Source organism: Entelurus aequoreus, linkage group LG24, assembly GCF_033978785.1.
Source record: "Entelurus aequoreus isolate RoL-2023_Sb linkage group LG24, RoL_Eaeq_v1.1, whole genome shotgun sequence".
Classification (NCBI taxonomy): domain Eukaryota; kingdom Metazoa; phylum Chordata; class Actinopteri; order Syngnathiformes; family Syngnathidae; genus Entelurus; species Entelurus aequoreus.
The window spans coordinates 24,990,916-25,010,852 of NC_084754.1; the positions used below are offsets into that span (position 1 = coordinate 24,990,916).

At 40.6% G+C, this 19,937-nt stretch overlaps 1 protein-coding gene and 1 long non-coding RNA gene across 3 annotated transcripts in view; one reads left to right on the top strand and one right to left on the bottom strand.

Moving 5' to 3' along the window:
- Positions 1–933: 933 nt before the first annotated feature.
- LOC133641533 (uncharacterized) lies at positions 934–18,109 on the bottom strand. 2 transcript variants are annotated; one of them, XR_009824297.1, is made up of 3 exons: positions 18,043–18,109; positions 1,157–1,355; positions 934–1,056 (listed from the first exon to the last, which is right to left on the bottom strand). It is a non-coding gene; the product is annotated as an uncharacterized LOC133641533 (long non-coding RNA). The 2 variants fall into 2 exon arrangements; XR_009824296.1 differs by having other exon boundaries at positions 940–1,056; positions 1,162–1,355.
- Positions 18,110–19,633: 1,524 nt separating this feature from the next.
- The window catches only part of LOC133641572 (serine/threonine-protein kinase H1 homolog), a 12,865-nt gene continuing 12,561 nt past the window's right edge, over positions 19,634–19,937 (top strand). Inside the window, exon 1 of the mRNA XM_062035384.1 lies at positions 19,634–19,937. This exon is cut by the window's right edge and continues 15 nt beyond it. The gene's annotated coding sequence lies outside the window, so the exon portion shown is untranslated.

Sequence of the window (19,937 nt, forward strand, 5' to 3'; positions counted from 1 at the left end):
CTGCATTGAAAACAATGAGGAAATGTGAGGAGCCCTTCAACCTGTGACGTCACGCTACTTCCGATACAGGCAAGGCTTTTTTTTATCAGCGACCAAAAGTTGCGAACTTTATCGTCGATGTTCTCTACTACATTTTTTCAGCAAAAATATGGCAATATCGCGAAATGATCAAGTATGACACATAGAATGGATCTGCTATCCCCGTTTAAATAAAAAAATGTCATTTCAGTAGGCCTTGAAAGGTACACAGAGGTTATGTAGCAGTGTGTGCTGACAGCAGGACAACATCTTTTTTCCAAGGACACTAGTTATTCCAGCAAGACAATGGCGAAATGTATTACTGCAGCGTATGTGGCTCTGTCCTAAGGAGAAAAAAAAGTGGTAACTTGTCTGGCTGGCCTGCAGTAGGCTGTGCTGTAGACAGCTATGAGGTCCCTGAGGTCCGGACCTCAGTAATCTTTCTCTCTCCCGCTGACATTTGCATTGTGCTTTTGTGTGTGTGTGTGTGTGTGTGTGTGTGTGTGTGTGTGTGTGTGTGTGTGTGTGTGTGTGTGTGTGTGTGTGTGTGTGTGTGTGTGTGTGTGTGTGCGCACGCGCGCACGTATAGGAAGACAGATGAACAATGTGACAAACAAATAGGATGTTGGTTTAACAGTGCATAGAAGAAGGGACAACCTCTGAGCACATCACATTGAATTGCAAAGTGTTACGGTGCAGGGGAAGAAGACGGGACAGAATGCAGGACGTCTTTTAACTCCATATTTATTTATATATTAACAATAGAATGGAGTGTGAAACTAATCCAAAATGTGCATGTTTGTGACTTTTGTGTAGCGAGCATCTGTAGAGTGTTACCGGCAGTGTTGAGCGAGGTGCGGAAGACCAAGAGGGGCAAGGCAGGCTCGGAGGTCTGTGGGCAGGCATGAGGTCAAGGGCAGGGGCAAGGCGCCAAAGTCTGTGTCCAGGCGGGAGGTCGAGATCCAAGAGGCAGCCAGGGAACCGGAGGGAATACGGGGAGACGAGACACACATCTGGTGACGCGGGAACGGAGGAATGCTGCTGGAAGACGACAAGGGACACGAGACAAATGAACACGGAGGGGGAGAAACACAGAGAGAGGGAGTGTGTGCATAGAGCTTAGAGATATTCGGCTTACTGTACAGGAACAAGTCGCTAAGTTCTGGCCCGGAACGCCGGTCTGCACTGGCTTAAGAAGCCGAGGGAGCTCATCAGCGACAGGTGTGTTGAGTGCTGATGGAAAGCAGCTGCTTGCTGCAGCCGGAGTGGTGCGCGCAGTAGCTTGTTTGGAGGTGCGCCCAGCGCAGCGCACAGATGAATGCGCACTTGGGTGCGCCCTGGCCGTGACACAAAGAGTGTTGAATGTTTTTTTGTTTTGTTTGCTGAATACTTCAGAAAAGGCTTTGGTAGAGTAGTCCAAAATTGTAATCGAGTAAAAGCACCATTTCTTTACAGTAAGAAGACAAAATAAGCACACTTTACAGTCTTTTATGCTACTATAACAGGGTTAATGTTAGCATATTATACGTATGCGCAGTTAAAAAAAGATGTATGTCTGTGATGTCCGGCCACAGACTTCAGATAAGATCTCTGTGCCAGGCTGCTTACTTAACTGTCCATCCATCCATCCATTTTCTACCGCTTTGTCCCTTTCGGGGTAACGGGTGCTGCTGGAGCCTATCTCAGCTGCATTCGGGCGGAAGGCGGGGTACACCCTGGACAAGTCGCCACCTCATCGCAGGGCCAACACAGATAGACAGACAACATTCACATTCACATTCACATTCACACACTATAGGGACAATTTAGTGTTGCCAGTCAACCTATCCCCAGGTGCAGGTTTTTGGAGGTGGGAGGAAGCCGGAGTACCCGGAGGGAACCCACGCAGTCACGGGAAGAACATGCAAACTCCACACAGAAAGATCCCGAGCCCGGGATTGAACTGTGAGACACATGCACTAAAACATATGCCACCGTGCTGCCAACTGGAGCACAAAAAAATTAAAAAACATTTACGTAAACCAGGGGTGTCAAACGTAAGGCCCGCGGGTCGGATCAGGCCCGCAAACAGGTTTTATCCGGCCCGCGGGATAAATTTGCCAAGTATAAAAATGAGCCTAAATTTTTTAATGAAAGAAAATGCTGTTCTAAATGTGTCCACTAGATGTCGCAATAGCAATTCTTTGTATCTTTGTAGATGATGCTACATATGTGAAAAAAATAAACCACATGTTAGTGCACCAGTCGAGGAAAATTATCAAACTACATAAATAACATCCTGTAATCTGATTTTGATATTATTTTTTTATCTTGATAGATTGAAAATTAACACCAATGAGTTGACTGATGAACATTATCACATAATTTATTCAGAAAGTATAAATAACGACAAATAATGATAGAATACTATTAACCGCAAAATGTAAGTGTAAAAAAAACAACAACATTATGATTTGTACATTTTTAGAATGTGCTTGTTCTATTTTTAAACAAAGAAAACAATCTGAAGTTGTCTTTATTTTTAAGTTATCGTGCCGTGATTTTCCAGTCCGGCCCACGTGGGAGTAGATTTTTTTCCATGTGGCCCCCGATCTAAAATGAGTTTGACACCCCTGACAGCCCCACGTAACACATACACATTTATCATCTTTTTTGTTGTCAGCTAGTGACAGCGATTTGGAAAAGTTTAGGTCCTAACATTAGCTATCATTGAATGTTTATTCTATCATATAACAACAACATGAATGCAAATTGTTAGTTGATTCTCTGGGACTGCTTTTGTGTATGTGCACACGCTCAATGCCAGGTTATTTCCACAAGCAGTTTTTATTCAATATGTTTAGTAATTGTGAAATATCAGCATTTAAAGAAATATGTTCATTAAAAACACTAACAGTCAAACATAAGCTTGGTGTTCTTGTTAGATTTGTAGTTGGAAAAAAATTACTTTTAGAAAGTCGCAATTCCAGTGAAAACACTGCTTGTGACGAAAAAAAGTTATAAAAAAAGGTTATATAAAAATGATCCTGGCAAAAGTTCATTTCCTACTCGGTGATCCCACCATAGTCACCTAGTTTAGGTCTGCAGATTAGATCTTTTTCAAACCTTTATGAAAACCAAACTATCCTGTATGTGCCTTAAAACTAAACAAAAAATAGAGATTATGAAAGTTTGGAACTACCAAACTTTTGCATTTACACCCTTGCAAACAGCCTTCAATGCACTCAAATTGAGAGTCCACTTAATGAAATATTCGGCCGAGAAGTCCAAATATCTGATCTATTAAATATTTATCAGTATATCGATCAAAACAAGAACATCAGCATTAGTACCAAACTGACAGCAAGATGGGAATTTCTTCAAATAAATGGGTCTTCATACATCCCCTGCAACTCACACACTGCAATAGGCCTGATGTTCCGCTGAATAACAACAAAAAAACAATTATCTTCAGGTTTGATTTAAAAAAATTACGTTTCTCAGTTCGAACATTAAATATCTTGTCTTTGCAGTCTATTCAATTGAATATAAGTTGAAAAGGAGTTATAAATCATCGTATTCGGTTTTTATTTGAGAATTACACAATGTGCCAACTTCACTGGTTTTGGGTTTTGGTATTGACCGATTACTCAAAACCAAATTGATATTATATGAAATGACAACCAGATTCATTTCAATCCGCAAAAAAATACGTAAAGAGAACTTTTCAGTGAAATTTTGGACATCTGCACACTAGGGTTCCTTTAAATTATAAAAACACTAAATATTAAAATAGAGAGGTATCATTTCTTAAGTTAACACCACCCAAATTGCTATTTTAAATATTTTCAACACTGTCAAAATAACTCTACAATGTTTTTTTCCAATTAATCCATATCTCGGTTTTCCTGGAAGTGATTTGGGGTTGAGGACGCTGGGTTTGGCCAGGCATAATCGATGGGGCTGCGGGGGCCACACATTCTGAGCTGTGTCAGGAACCTCTTTGGTGACTGCTTGGTTGCCTGATTGGGTCTACTGTTTTAGTGCGATGACGTCGTCAAATACTCTACGCTACATGATTGCTCAAATACGGTACTTCACATGGTGTAAACTAGGGGTGTCAAACGTATGGCCCGCAAACATGTTTTATCCGGCCCGCTGGATGAGTTTGCAAAGTATAAAAATGAGCCAACATTTTTGAATGAAAGAAACTGCTGTTCTAAATGTGTCCAATAGATGTCGCAATAGCAATTATTTGTATCTTCGTAGATGATGCTACATATGTGAAAAAAAAAAAAACCACAAGAGGAAAATTATCAAACTACATAAATAACATTGTATAATTTGAATTTGATATTATTTTTTTATCTTGATGGATTGAAAATTAACACCAATGAGTTGACTGATGAGCGTTATCTCATCCTTTATTCAGAAAGTATAAATAACGACAAATAAAGATAAAATACTATTAACCGCAACATGTAAATGTAAAAAAAAAACGATGATTTGTACATTTTCAGAATGTGCTTGTTCTCTTTTTATACAAAGAAAACAATCTGAAGTTGTCTTTATTTTTAAGTTATCGTGCCGTGATTTTACCAGTCCGGCCCACTTGGGAGTAGATTTTTCTCCATGTGGCCCCCCATCTAAAATGAGTTTGACGCCCCTGGTGTAAACATTGTTTTTTATTTATTTGTATCCTAATAAACTAAGTGAAACATGTGTTTGCATCAGATGAAAGTCAGACATCAGTTGCCCCAGACCAATTTTGATGTAGGCTAGGGAGATACTGCACCTGCTGACATAAATAGAAAAGTCTCCCTAACGAGCCTATAATATTCCCATGTACAGTGTATGAATAGCTGAGCTCTTCTATTGTTACCATCAGCCTGCTGCATTTTGTGATTTTTTATCTCTTGTGGTGTCTGGGTAGTGGTCATACGATATTCCCTGAAGAAATGATGGGCTTGTAGTAATCAATAGTGTACACTATCGCTTGTTTGTAAAGATGGGAACAGTCTCTACAGTACTTTGGGATGCTGTCTTACTTTTGGGGGAATGTAGTCTTTTATTTGTACTGTAAATGATACACATGTGTGAGAGAAGTGTGGCATGCTTTCTGCTAAATTGTCCACGGGGATTTCAATTTTATAACAAGATATAACACAAGTTTAAAGGTGGCAATAAAAAAAATATGTTTTTCCAGCTGGCCCTGCTCCCTTTCTTCCTATATCTCTATATGGACTCACTATCTGTCATCTGTCACCCCCCAATCCCCCGCCACTCCTAATTTCAACCACCCCAATGCAATTCGAGGAGCTTTATTGGCATTAAAAGGTGTTTTTTTACTTCCTCTCTCTCTGCAGTTCGTCCTGTTAATTCCCTGCCTGCAGAAGTCTGCAGAGTCCCCCCACAGGGGGCTGCACAAGCCATGGTCAGCCTAAAGTGAGGCCTGCGCACTCTTTCACATCAATATTCAAGTCAAGGCTATGTATTCTTTATTACCTTGTCCATGTTCACGAACAAGCAGGGTGGGCTGAGCGCTAAGTGATAACAGGATGTTACAAGCAGAGTTGAGGCTTGCATGCAGGAATGTGAAGCATTGGCCTGCCAAATTAAATTACTAATAAAAAAAGTACTGTAGTAGCCTTGGAACTGACTTGTAACTCTGTAGTGTCACCGTGTGGACTAACCTTGTAAATGATTTCGAAATACTTTGGTATTTTGAGCTCATTTACAAAGTTAACCCTGTAAATGTTTTCAAATTACTATATTAACTTTGTAAATTATTTCAAAATATTACTTGTTAACCCTGTAAATGATCTTTAAATATTACTTATTGAGTACTTGTTAACCATGTAAATTATTCAAAAATACTATTTATTGACTACTTGTTAACCTTGTAAATTATTTCTAAATACTACTTATTGACTACTTGTTAACCTTGTAAATTATTCAAAAATACTATTTAATGACTACTGGTTAACCTTGTAAATTATTCAAAAATACTATTTATTCACTACTTGTTGAACTTGAAAATTATTCAAAAAAGTTATTTATTGTCTACTTATTAACCTTGTAAATTATTTGTAAATATTACTCATTGGCTACTTGTTAACCTTGTAAATTTTTCAAAAATACTACATTTATTGACCTTGTAAATTATTCAAAAATACTATTTATTGACTACTTGTTAACCTTGTAAATTATTTCAAAATATTACTTGTTAACCTTGTAAATTATTCAAAAATACTATTTATTGACTACTTATTAACCTTGCCAATTATTTTTAAATATTACTTATTGACTACTTGCTAACCTTGTAGATTTTTCAAAAATACCATATTTATTGACCTTGTAAATGATTCAAAACTACAATATTTATTGACTACTTGTTAACCTTGTAAATTGTTTCTAAATATTACTCATTGACTACTTGTTAACCTTGTAAATCTTTCAAAAATACAAATTATTGTCTAATTATTAATCTTGTAAATTATTCAAAAATACTATTTATTGACTACTTGTTAACCTTGTAAATTATTCAAAAATAATATTTATTGACTACTTGTTAACCTTGTAAATTATTCAAAAATACTATTTATTGACAACTTATTAACCTTGTAAATTATTGTTATATAGTACTTATTTACTACTTGTTAACCTTGTAAATTATTAAAAAATACTATTTATTGACTGCAATGAGGTGGCGACTTCTCCAGGGTGTACCCCGCCTACCACCTGAATGCAGCTGAGGCTCCAGCACCGCCCGCGACACCGAAAGGGATAAGCGGTAGAAAATGGATGGATGGATCGATGGATGGACTATTTATTGACTACTTGTTAACCTTGTAAATTATTCAAAAATACTATTTATTGACTACTTATTAACCTTGTAAATAAATAAAAAAATACTATATTTATTAAACCTTGTAAATTATTCAATAATACTATATTTGTTGACTACTTAACCTTGTAAATTATTTCTAAATATTACTTATTTACTTCTTGATAACCTTGTAAATTATTCAAAATACTATTTATTGACTACTTATTAACCATGTAAATTACTTTTAAATACTACTCATTGACTACTTGTTAACTTTATAAACTTTAAAAAAAATACTATATTTATTGACCTCGTACATGATTCAAAAGGGAGAACACGACAGCCTCCACGCGGCCTCCCCTGCAAGTAATGAGATATGGTGCAAGACCAGCTCATGAAACGAATGTCGCCACCCAATCGTCACGCTGTCAGATCAGGGCGCAAGAGGCCGGGGGGACGCAAGCTCACGTCAGGGCAGGCAGCCATCCCGACCATCGAGCGCCAGGGCCTGACAGTGCTCCAGCTAAATGTCGAGGGCCTCACCAACGCCAAACTGGACATCATACGCCACCTCGCCGACTCCCATGAAGTCGCGGCCGTCCTCCTTCAGGAGACGCACTGTGGAAAAGCAGACTTTCTCAGGTTGCCCGGGTTCCACCTCGCCGGCTCCATCCTCAGCAGGCAGCACGGGATGGCCACCTTTGTCAGGTCTGACCTCAGCTGGACAGCCACAGGCCAATCCCCTCCAGGCGCTAGTCTCGAGTGGATGTCCACGAGGATACAGACAACAACGGTTGTGAACATGTACAAGCCCCCACCATCTGTACTGTCCACATCGGCCCTCCCAACTACCCCGGCACCCGCCATCTACGCCGGGGATTTTAACTGCCAGCACACCGACTGGGGATACTCCCACACAACACCGAATGGGGAGACGCTGAGCGAGTGGGCCTCCAATGCCAACGCCCATCTCCTGTTTGATTCCAAAGAGCCACCAAGCTTCTACTCCTCCAGATGGAACACCTTCACCAACCCAGACCTCGCCTTTGCTGTGTTCCACAGTAATGACCCGATGCCAGAGAGAAGGGTCATTGACAGGTTCCCCCGATCACACCACCGACTATCTGTCATCAGAATACCATCACTGGTGCAGCCGGTCGCAGGGAAGCCTGTCAAAAGATGGAATTTCCGGAAGGCCAACTGGCATGCTTTTTCTGTTGACACAGAGAGAAGATCTGTCACCCTCCCGGACCCAGGCACTCCTAATGTGGATGCTGCATATGCAGCCTACTGTGAAGTGCTGACAGGGCAGCGAAGAAAACCATACCACGAGGCTACAATGCAAACTACATCCCGGGTTGGAACGAGGAATGCAACCACCTTTTGCGAGCCCATCAGCAGACTAGCTCAAGAGCTGAAGTGGATGCGACAGCAACGGCACTGCTTGAGAAGCTGGACGCCACTCGCAGGGCTAGATGGACAGAGGTCGTCGAGTCGATTGACTTTACCCACTCCAGCCGTAAAGCGTGGCAGACCATAAACCAGCTCTCAGGAAGAAGTACACCGCCTCCCAAGTGCCCTGTGACAGCAAACTCCATCGCAGCCCAACTCCTGAAAAATGGCCGCTTCCCAGACGCAGACAAAGAGTTTGCCCGCTCAACATCCCGCGAGGTATCCAGTCTCTCTAGGGCGGCCAGTGTTAATGCCAACCTGTCAGGAGATTTCACCCCAGCTGAGCTCAAGGACGCTATGGCCAAACTCAAACAAGGCAAGGCACCAGGCTCCGACAACATCCACCCAGAGTTTGTGATCCACCAGAGCGAAATAACATCTGCCTGGCTGCGTGCATTCTTCTCTGCGTGCCTCCGGAGGTCCAAGCTCCCAAGGGCATGGCGACGGGCCGCTGTCATAGACCTCTTGAAACCCAACAAACCTGCGGATGACCCCAAGTCCTACAGACCAATCTCGTTGCTGTGCGTCCCTTTTAAAATCCTGGAGAGGATGATACACAGCCGAATTGAGCCAGTAGTTGACTCACAACTTCCGAGGGAACAGGCTGGCTTCCGTCGGGGCAGGTCTACAGTGGACCAGGTAACCCTTCTCACACAAGATCTCGAGGACAGCTTCCAGGCCAAAACCAAAGCAGGGGTGGTACTACTGGACCTGACTGATGCTTACAATACTGTCTGGCACCGCGGACTCCACCTGAAGCTGCTGAGAACAATCCCGGACCGTCATATGGTCAACTTCATCATGGAGATGCTGTCAAACCGCAGCTTCATTCTCCAGACCAGTGATGGCCAGCGTAGGAGGCTCAGGAGGCTGAGAAACGGGGTCCCACAAGGGTCTGTCCTCTCACCGATGCTCTTCAACATCTACATCTTTGACCTACCGGTGACGACATCTAGAAGGTATGGATACGCGGATGACCTCGCCATCATGCTACACCGGCCCACATGGAAGGCGGTTGAAGAGGGTCTCAATCAGGACATGGACGTCCTGGCTGCCTACCTTCGAAGCTGGCGACTGCAGCTCAGTAAGGGAAAGACTGTATCAGCAGCATTCCACCTCTGCAACAGGGAAGCAAGAAGGGAGCTGGAGATCTTAGTGGACAACAAACCCCTGGAGTTCCAGCAGGCCCCAAAGTACATGGGCGTACGCTTGGACAGGATACTGTCCTACAAACAACATTTGGATGAAGTGAGGGCTAAAGTAACAGCAAGGGTCTCACTCATCCGGCGCCTAGCTGGTACAACCTGGGGGGCCTCGGCCAAGGTACTACGTATCTCCACACAAGCCCTCGTATTCTCTGCAGCTGAGTACTGTTCCCCAACCTGGTGTAGAAGCCCACATGCCAAGAAGTTCGATACGGCCATCAACAATGCCCTCCGGATCATAAGTGGCTGCCTGAAACCCACCCCCGTGTTCTACCTGCTAGTCCTAGCAGGGATAGCGCCAGCCGGCCTACGGCGAGAGGCCGCTACCCTCGCCCTGGCAAGGAAAGCCCAGGAACAGAGCTGGCACCTCCTCCATGAAACCACCACCATGGCAACACCTCCAAGCAGACTCAAGTCCCGCCACCCATACAATCAGGCCGCCCAAGAGATGCTTATTTCCATCCCGGAGGATCTGACTACCAAAGCCTGGCTGGCAGCGGAATGGAAGCAGGAGTGGGAGTCAGCAGGACAGACACGCCTACACCATTACATCCAGGATCCTGGAGGTGGCGTGGAGGGAGAAGATCTACCTCGCCGGCAATGGACCCTCCTGAACCGCCTTCGCACAGGGGTTGGTTGCTTCAAAGCGTCCATGAAGAAGTGGGGCCTGACAGACAGTGCAGCGTGTGAGTGCGGGGAGCCTGAGCAGACTGCCGACCACATCATCACCACCTGTCCCCGGCATAGACCACCTTCAGAGGAGGGCCTCTTCCAAGTGGGACCTGAGACGAGGGAGTGGCTACACGACACGAAGATGGACATTTGAAGACGATATACGAAAGAAGAAGATGATTCAAAAATACTATATTTATTGACTACTTGTTAACATTTTAAATTATTTCCAAATTGTACTCATTGACTACTTGTTAATCGTGTAAATCATTCAAAAATACTATTTATGGACTACTTATTAACCTTGTAAATTATTTTTTAATATTACTCATTGACTACTTGTTAACCTAATACAATTTTCTAAAATACTATATTTATTTACCTTGTAAATGATTCCAAAAATACTATATTTATTGACTACTTGTTAACCTTGTAAATTATTTCAAAATACTACTTATTGACTTGTTAACCTTGTAAATTATTGTAATTACTACTTATTGACCTGTTTACCTTGTAAATTATTTCAAAATACTACTTATCGGATCAAGGATGGCCAACGGTGGGCCAAAGGGTGCACGGTTTACCACATTGGACACCTATTTATACTGACCGCTTTCAAGCTCACACAATCATTGATGGCATGACCACAAGGCTTAAGTTACCATCTATCAAACATGACAAGCTCCACTACTTTTGGCAATATAGCGCTAAACTCCTCATTCATAGTGCTGTGGTATGCTTAAAATCGCTGTGTTTGGCCCGCGGCCCATTGGCACATTTTGACTTTGGTCCTTGGAGGAAAAAGGTTTGGATGGATGGTATGTTTTTCTGCTAGATGGCAGAAGGTACATATTTAAGGTGATTGTTTTCCATGGTTACACGACTGCTTAGAGGGCACTACTGTGACTTTCAAAAGTGCTGCCAGCATTATAGGGCCTATTCTTGAAGCATGGCAAACTACGTCTCATGTAACACTTCTTGGGCTGCTCTTGTGTCTAACTGTGTGCACTGCAGGCATGGGCATGTTTTTTTGTTTTTTTTTGTTTGTTTTTTATTTATTTTTTTATTTCAAACAACATAAAAAAAGACACAAGATACACTTACCATTAGTGCATCAACCCAAGAAAACCCTCCCTCCCCCATCCACACTCATCCACACTCATTTACAAAAAGGGGCTGTCTCTTTCTGTTATTAAAAACTTCTGGTTCCTGCAATATAGAATAATACAGTCTGCAAGGGATACAGTCTTTAGAGCACACATGATTGTGTGTGCTGCTGGTCCACTAACATTTTCATTAATTACTATTTTTTAATGTAATTGTTTTTATATTGCTTTACTTTCTTTTCTATCCAAGAAAAAGTATTTTTCTATTTTTTTAACTTTTATTTATTTATTTATTTTTTTCATTTATTTATCTTATTTTATTCCACATTAAAAAAAAATTTAAAAAAAAAAAGTTATTAAAAAAAATAATAAATAAATAAATAAAACAAAACAAAACAAAACAAACAAAGGACCTTATCTTCACCAGACCGGGTTGTCAATGAAATCAGATTGTTCAAAAGGATTCTTAAAACCAGGTCCAGTTCAGATTACGTCCAGATCGGGCTCAGCAACACACACCTTTACCCATGTACACTGAAAACCAGGAAACACAACAGGTTGCATACAATCCACAAACAAAAATACATTTTCAAATTAAGCACCCATGTACAGTCCAGATCACATCCAAGTCGAACTCAGCAACACATACCTTCATTTATGTACACTTAAAATAGGGAATACAACAACATGGGCATGTTTTATTTTAATCATGTCGAAAGGACTTTTATGCAATTTAATTTGTAATTGTGAAACATATAGACATTTATTTTGTTGTATCTGGGGGTTTTTTGGGGTTGCGGGGGGTGCTGGAGCCTATCTCAGCTGCATTCGGGCGGAAGGCGGGGTACACCCTGGACAAGTCGCCACCTCATCACAGGGCCAACACAGATAGATAGACAACATTCACACTCACATTCACACACTAGGGACCATTTAGTGTTGCCAATCAACCTATCCCCAGGTGCATGTCTTTGGAGGTGTGAGGAAGCCGGAGTACCCGGAGGGAACCCACGCAGTCGCGGGGAGAACATGCAAACTCCACACAGAAAGATCCTGAGCCCGGGATTGAACTCAGGACTACTCAGGACCTTCGTATTGTGAGGCACATGCACTAACCCCTGTGCCACCGTGCTGCCCGGTAACATACAACATATTGCCAAAAGTATTTGGCCACCCATCCAAATGATCAGAATCAGGTGTCCTAATCACTTGGCCCGGCCACAGGTGTATAAAATCAAGCATTTAGGCATGGAGAGTGTTTCTACAAACATTTGTGAAAGAATGAGCCGCTCTCAGGAACTCAGTGATTTCCAGCGTGGAACTGTCATAGGATGCCACCTGTGCAACAAATCCAGTCGTGAAATTTCCTCGCTCCTAAATATTCCAAATTCAACTGTCGGCTTTACTATAAGAAAATGGAAGAGTTTGGGAACAACAGCAACTCAGCCGCCAAGTGGTAGGCCACGTAAACTGACAAAGAGGGGTCATCGGATGCTGAAGCGCAAAGTGCAAAGAGGTCGCCGACTTTCTGCACAGTCAGTTGCTACAGAGCTTCAAACTTCATGTGACCTTCCATTTAGCCCACGTACAGCACGCAGAGAGCTTCATGGAATGGGTTTCCATGGCCGAGCAGTTGCATCTATACCATACATCACCAAGTCCAATGCAAAGCGTCGGATGCAGTGGTGTAAATCACGTCGCCACTGGACTCTAGAGCAGTGGAGACGCGTTCTCTGGAGTGATGAATCACGCTTTTCCATCTGGCAATCTGATGGACGAGTCTGCAGTGGCGTGCCGTCACTAGAGGCAGGGGAGGCACGGCCTCACCTGCCATCATGGAAAGAAAAAAAATGTAAAGAGAAAAAAATAATAATTGAATTGTTATATGTATCCAGTGATTATACTAAAGTTATTTTCCATTTAACTTCACCAGTTTTAGATTATTTTTATTTTTATTTTCACATTTGCCGTTCAAATACTGAGAAGAGACGGTGCGGTGATCAGCAGCCAGTTGAGGCACGTCACTGATTTGTGCCTCAACATGGATTGTGCGCAATGACTCGGCTAACTGCTGGCCTGCTGTGCAGTGAGACCATATTGCTATATGAACTATATTATACATTTCCATAGTTTAGTTAGCTGAGGTATATAATGTACAGTGTATTTTGTCAACAACTGTATGTGTGTAACGTATTTCTTGTGCTGAGCATTCATAAACTGCTGCGAAGACGCACTGTGAGAGGCTCGTCTCATAACCCCGCCTCCTGGTGCCAAGCACCTCCGCCGCAGAATGCACCACCCGACGGGAGCGCCACACCAACCAAAGCCCATACCCAAACCCTCCACGTGCAAGACCGAATCCACCCAAAAAAAGTCACTTAACAAGAAGCCAAAAAGTGTAAAAACAACAATGGTCGCGCTGGAGGAGCCGCGAACGACCGCAGGGACACAACATTAGGTACACCTGCAGACTGCAGCGCGGATTTCATATTTCATTCATTCACAACTCTTCCAACACGAACACCACTGTTCCCGCACTTATAAGTAAAGGTAAGACCATAATAATGTTTTTTTTATTAAATGTGCTTTTTTGTGTGCTACAGTTTGTAAGTGTAAAGTTAAAGTACCAATGATTGTCTCACACACACTAGGTGTGGTGAAATTTGTCCTCTGCATTTGACCCATCTCCTTGATCACCCCCTGGGAGGTGAGGGGAGCAGTGAGCAGCAGCGGCGCCGTGCCTGGGAATCATTTTTGGTGATTTAACCCCCAATTCCAACCCTTGATGCTGAGTGCCAAGCAGGGAAGAATGCTGGTATGAGCTTTTAAACATAACCCGTTAACTGCTGCCAATCAAATGGTGAATAAGATACTCTTTAGGGTTCATAAGTTTGTAAATCTGACTGTGATGAAGTCAGTGCCTCACCTGACATGAACCTCACCGCACGCCACTGCGAGTCTGGGTTTGGAGGTTGCCAGGAGAACGGTACATTTCGGACTGCATTGTGCGAATGTAAAATTTAGTGGAGGAGGAATTATGGTGTGGGGTTGTTTTTCAGGAGCTGAGCTTGGCCCCTTAGTTCCAGTGAAAGGAACTTTGAGTGCTCCAGGATACCAAAACATTTTGGACAGTTCCATGCTCCCAACATTGTGGGAACAGTTTGGTGTGGGCCCCTTCCTCTTCCAACATGACTGTGCACCAGTGCACAAAGCAAGGTCCATAAAGACATGGATGGCTGAGTCTAGTGTGGATGAACTTGACCTGCACAGAGTCCTGACCTGAACCCGATAGAACACCTTTTGGATTAATTAGAACGGAGACTGAGAGCCAGGCCTTCTCAACCAACATCAGTGTGTGACCTCACCAATGCGCTTTTAGAAGAATGGTCGAAAATTCCTATTGACACACTCCGCAACCTTGTGGACAGCCTTCCCGGAAGAGTTGAAGCTGTAATAGCTGCAAAGGTGGACCCACATCATATTGAACCCTATGGGTTAGGAATGGGATGGCACTTCAAGTTCATAAGTGAGTCAAGGCAGGTGGCCAAATACTTTTGGCAATATAGTGTATATACTAGCCAGTGGTGTTATTTCTATATTTTTCATTTTTAGATAGTGTACACCAGGGGTCACCAACGCGGTGCCCGCGGGCACCAGGTAGCCCGTAAGGACCAGATGAGTAGCCCGCTGGCCTGTTCTAAAAATAGCTCAAATAGCAGCACTTACTAGTGAGCTGCCTCTATTTTTTAAATTGTATTTATTTACTAGCAAGCTGGTCTCGCTTTGCCCGACATTTTTAATTCTAAGAGAGACAAAACTCAAATAGAATTTGAAAATCCAAGAAAATATTTTAAAGACTTGGTCTTCACTTGTTTAAATAAATTAATTAATTTCTTTACTTTGCTTCTTATAACTTTCAGAAAGACCATTTTAGAGAAAAAATACAACCCTAAAAATGATTTTAGGATTTTTAAGCACATATACATTTTTACCTTTTAAATTCCTTCCTCTTCTTTCCTGATAATTTAAATCAATGTTCAAGTAAATTTATTTTTTATTGTAAAGAATAATAAATCAATTTTAATTTAATTCTTCATTTTAGCTTCTGTTTTTTCGACGAAGAATATTTGTGAAATATTTCTTCAAACTTACTATGATTCAAATCAAAAAAAATTATTCTGGCAAATCTACAAAATCTGTAGAATCAAATTTAAATCTTATTTCAAAGTCTTTTGAATTTCTTTTAAAATTTTTGTTCTGGAAAATCTAGAATAAATAATGATTTGTCTTTGTTAGAAATATAGCTTGGTCCAATTTGTTATATATTCTAACAAAGTGCAGATTGGATTTTAACCTATTTAAAACATGTCATCAAAATTCTAAAATTAATCTTAATCAGGAAAAATGACTTATGATGTTCCATAAATTATTTTTTTAAATTTTTTCAAAAAGATTCGAATTAGCTAATTTTTCTCTTCTTTTTTTTCCGTTGAAGTTTGAATTTTAAAGAGTCGAAATTGAAGATGAACTATGTTTCAAAATTTAATTGTCATTTTTTTCGTGTTTTCTCCTCTTTTAAACCGTTCAATTAAGTGTAAATATCATTAATTATTAATAATAACATAGAGTTAAAGGTAAATTCAGCAAATTGGCTATTTCTGGCAATTTATTTAAGTGTGTATCAAACTGGTAGCCCTTCGCATTAATCAGCACCCAAGAAGTAGCTCTTGGTTTTAAAAAGGTTGGTGACCCCTGGTGTACACCATAGGCGTCGATCCTGTGAGTGCTTCAGTGCCCAAGCACCCACGTGGGATTAATGGCAACTTTCAGTCTTTAAAGTAATTTTTGAAGAATCAATCTTGTTGTTGTTAATTGTGTGGCGGTTTAGTCCGTTTTACATAATAAAAAAGTTATAAAACATATCGTCCGTAATTAACAAATCCCAACCAAGATTTCATGGCACCCGATAATGAACTGATGATGCAATCATATTGTCTTTGAACGCATTGCACACGAGCGAATGCAGGTCATACTTAGTCAACAGCCATAAATGTCACCCTCAGGGTGGAAGTATTAACAATGCCAACACTGTTATAAATATGTGCCGTATAGTGAAACCACACAAACAACAATGACAAACACATTTTGGAAGAATATTTTCACCGCAACACAACATAAACACTACAGAACAAATTCCCAGAATTCCCTGCAGCACCAACTCTTACATCGATATTTTTTAACATCACAAAATCTTCTTTCTTTTTTTTCTTAAATGTATATTATGTTTATAAACTCAGGAAGTATGTCATGAGGACATGAGGACTTTGAATATGACCAATGTATGATCCTGTAACGACTTGGTATCGGATTGATACCCAAAGTTGTGGTATCATCCAAAACTAATGTAAAGTATCTAACAGCAGAAGAATAAGTGATTATTACATTTTAATAGAAGAGTAGATAGAACATGTTTAAACAGAAAACAACCAGATATTAACAGTAAATGAACAAGTGGATTAATAATTAATTTTCTACCACTTGTCCTTAATAATTTTGACAAAATAATAGAATGGAAAATGCCACGATATGTTACTGCATACGTCAGCAGCTAAATTAGGAGCCTTTGTTTGTTTAGTTACAACCAGGGCTGCAACAACTAATCGATTAAATTGATTAAAATCGATTATTAAAATAGTTGCCGTTTAATTTAGTCATCGATTCGTTGGATCTATGCTATGCGCATGCGCAGAGGTTTTTTTAATTTTTTTATTTTATTTATTTTATTATTATATATATATATTTTTTTTTTTTTAAATAAACCTTTATTTATAAACTGCAACATTTACAAACAGCTGAGAAACAATAATCAAAATAAGTTTGGTGCCAGCATGCTGTTTTTTTTCAATAAAATACTGAATAGGATAGAAATGTAGTTTGTCTCTTTTATCCGATTATTAATCGATTAATCGAAGTAATAGTCGACAGATTAATCGATTATCAAATTAATCGTTAGTTGCAGCCCTACTTACAACTAAAAGATAAGTTGTGATTTTAGTTGTGTTATGAGTCACACAACTTTGAGAAATTCATACTTGCCAACCCTCCCGTTTTTAGCGGGAGAATCCCGATATTCAGCGCCTCTCCCGACAACCTCCCGACAGAGATTTTCTCCCGACAAACTCCCGGTATTCAGCCGGAGCTGGAGGCCACGCCCCCCAAAAAAAAAGTCTGCCGCAGCTGCGATTGGACCTGACCAGCCTCCGGGTACAAGTACTGGAGTACCAATTGCTTGCCAGGGAAGATCTTCCCCAGGAAGCAAGGATTGACCGGTTTTGGGCCATGCTAGGGAGAGATGGAAGATTCCACACTCTCGTGCATTTGATGAAAGCACTTTTGTGCGTGCCACACAGCACTGCATCATCAGAGAGGGTGTTCAGCATGGTTAGAAAAATAGTGATAGAGAATAGAAAGAGGATGGACAATTCAACCCTTAACAAAGCATTGTACTTTCAAGTACAACAATGAGTAGATGAGTGTTGTGTGTGTGTGTATATGTGTAAATAAATGAACACTAAAATTCAAGTATTTATTTTATTTATATAATAAAATCAATATATATATATATATATATATATATATATATATATATATATATATATATATATATATATATATATATATATGTAACGGTGTAGAAACAGACGTTCATTATGCTTGATTAAATTATGAATGAAGTGTTGCAACAGCGCCTGTTGCTGGCAAGAAGTGGTATGTACTTTACCTGCGGGAAGTGCTCAGAACTGTGACGCCTTCCAATTGATAATCCCGTGACCCAAGTGGACTCACAGTCTCACAATTTGCACTGTTTTGCAGGACACTGTAATAAAAGAAATTCATAATCCACCTGGTGCCAGTGATATGTTGAAGCGACAGCAGTGTGGAGCTGCATTTTGCCACATACAGTTGTGGACCGTCAAATAATATATATATATATATATATATATATATATATATATATATATATATATATATATATATATATATATATATATATATATATATATATATATATATATATATATATATATAGCTAGAATTCACTGAAAGTAAAGTATTTATATATATATATGAAATACTTGAGTTGGTGAATTCTAGCTGTAAATATACTCTCCTCTTAACCACGCCCCTCGCCCCAACCACGCCCCCCCACCCCCCACCTCCCGATATTGGAGGTCTCAAGGTTGGCAAGTATGGAAATTGTGTGATGTATTATACTGTAAGGGTGTTCATGTTTGAAATAAACTAAAGAAAGAAAGAAAGAAAGTTGTCTTGTATGCTCACTATTTTATTTAAGAACAAAATTACAATAAGAAACATATGTTTAATGTACCGTTAATTTTTTTTAGTTAAAATAGGGCCAATAATGCCATTTTTGTGGTCCACTTTATTTAGAAAAAGTACAGAAAAAGTATTTTGGTACCGGTACCGGTACCAAAATATTGGTATCGGGACAACACTAATACACACAAACCAAGCACCCACTAGCAGAAATGTAGATTGGCGCCTATGGTGTACACTGTCTTTAGCACAGTGTAAATTTAATTGAACATTTACTGATGTAAAACATGTGCCTTGGCTCCTCAAAGGTTAGGAATCACTGCACATGTGTTTAAAAAAATAATAATAATAATAATAGTCCCTTCTAGGTCTGCACTAAATTTAAAGCAAGATGAGGACCACCCAAGGGAGCTTCATTGGGACCCTGACCAAAGAATGGAATAATACAACAAATGGTTTTCATATTAATATTCAGATTTAACTCAGATGGTTACAGAAAAGGTGGAGTAAACTGCAGCGTCACCGTTACGTTACATTACATTACATCACATCAGGTAGGATGGCAGGAGTCTTGCGGTTGCCTCACATCATTTCTAGTACTTTTCCAAGACAGAAGTCAGCACTTTGGCAGAGACGTCTTCCTGTATCCAGGATGTGACGAAGAAGACTTTTTAGTAGGGTCGACCGGCCGAGACAACCCGAGCGAGGTTGTCACGTCTCTACAAAAAGTTAAGTGGGAAAGGATATCCGTCAGACTAGCGAGGGACGAATAAACACAAGCAGGATGTTAACTTCAAAATAAAATAATCCACAACGCAAGTAGCTATTTCCAGCTCTCAGTTATACATTTCAATACTATATAAATAATAATATTGAAAAATATATTATAGTGTGGTTTTTGGTATTAAATATGGCAGTAGGAACTTAACAAATAAAAGCCACTTCAACCCTAAACGCAAAATTGTTTTATTTTGAAAATGCAAACCGGAAACGTAAGTGGTTACGTTTTCGTACCCATCCTGAGAGAAAGGGGGTTCTGCTTGACAAACACCGACCAGAAAAACATCCGACGAGGAATCTTTGCACGCACTAATTCTACACTTTCAAACTTGACAACGTCAACGAAGGACGCCGCCAACCGCTGCATTGAATCTAGCTGTTGTTCTCACAAAGTGTCGGGCCTTGACGTGTTTATGTTGAGGAGTTAGGAAAAGTTCGCGTTGAAAACGGAGAGGGCCAGCTGAGTGATAGTGGGGTGAGGAGGCTGGGTTTGGCAACTTTGGGAGTCCTGCCCTGCCGCTAGCATGAACGTTAGCATGCTTAGCTTTGCCATCGCCA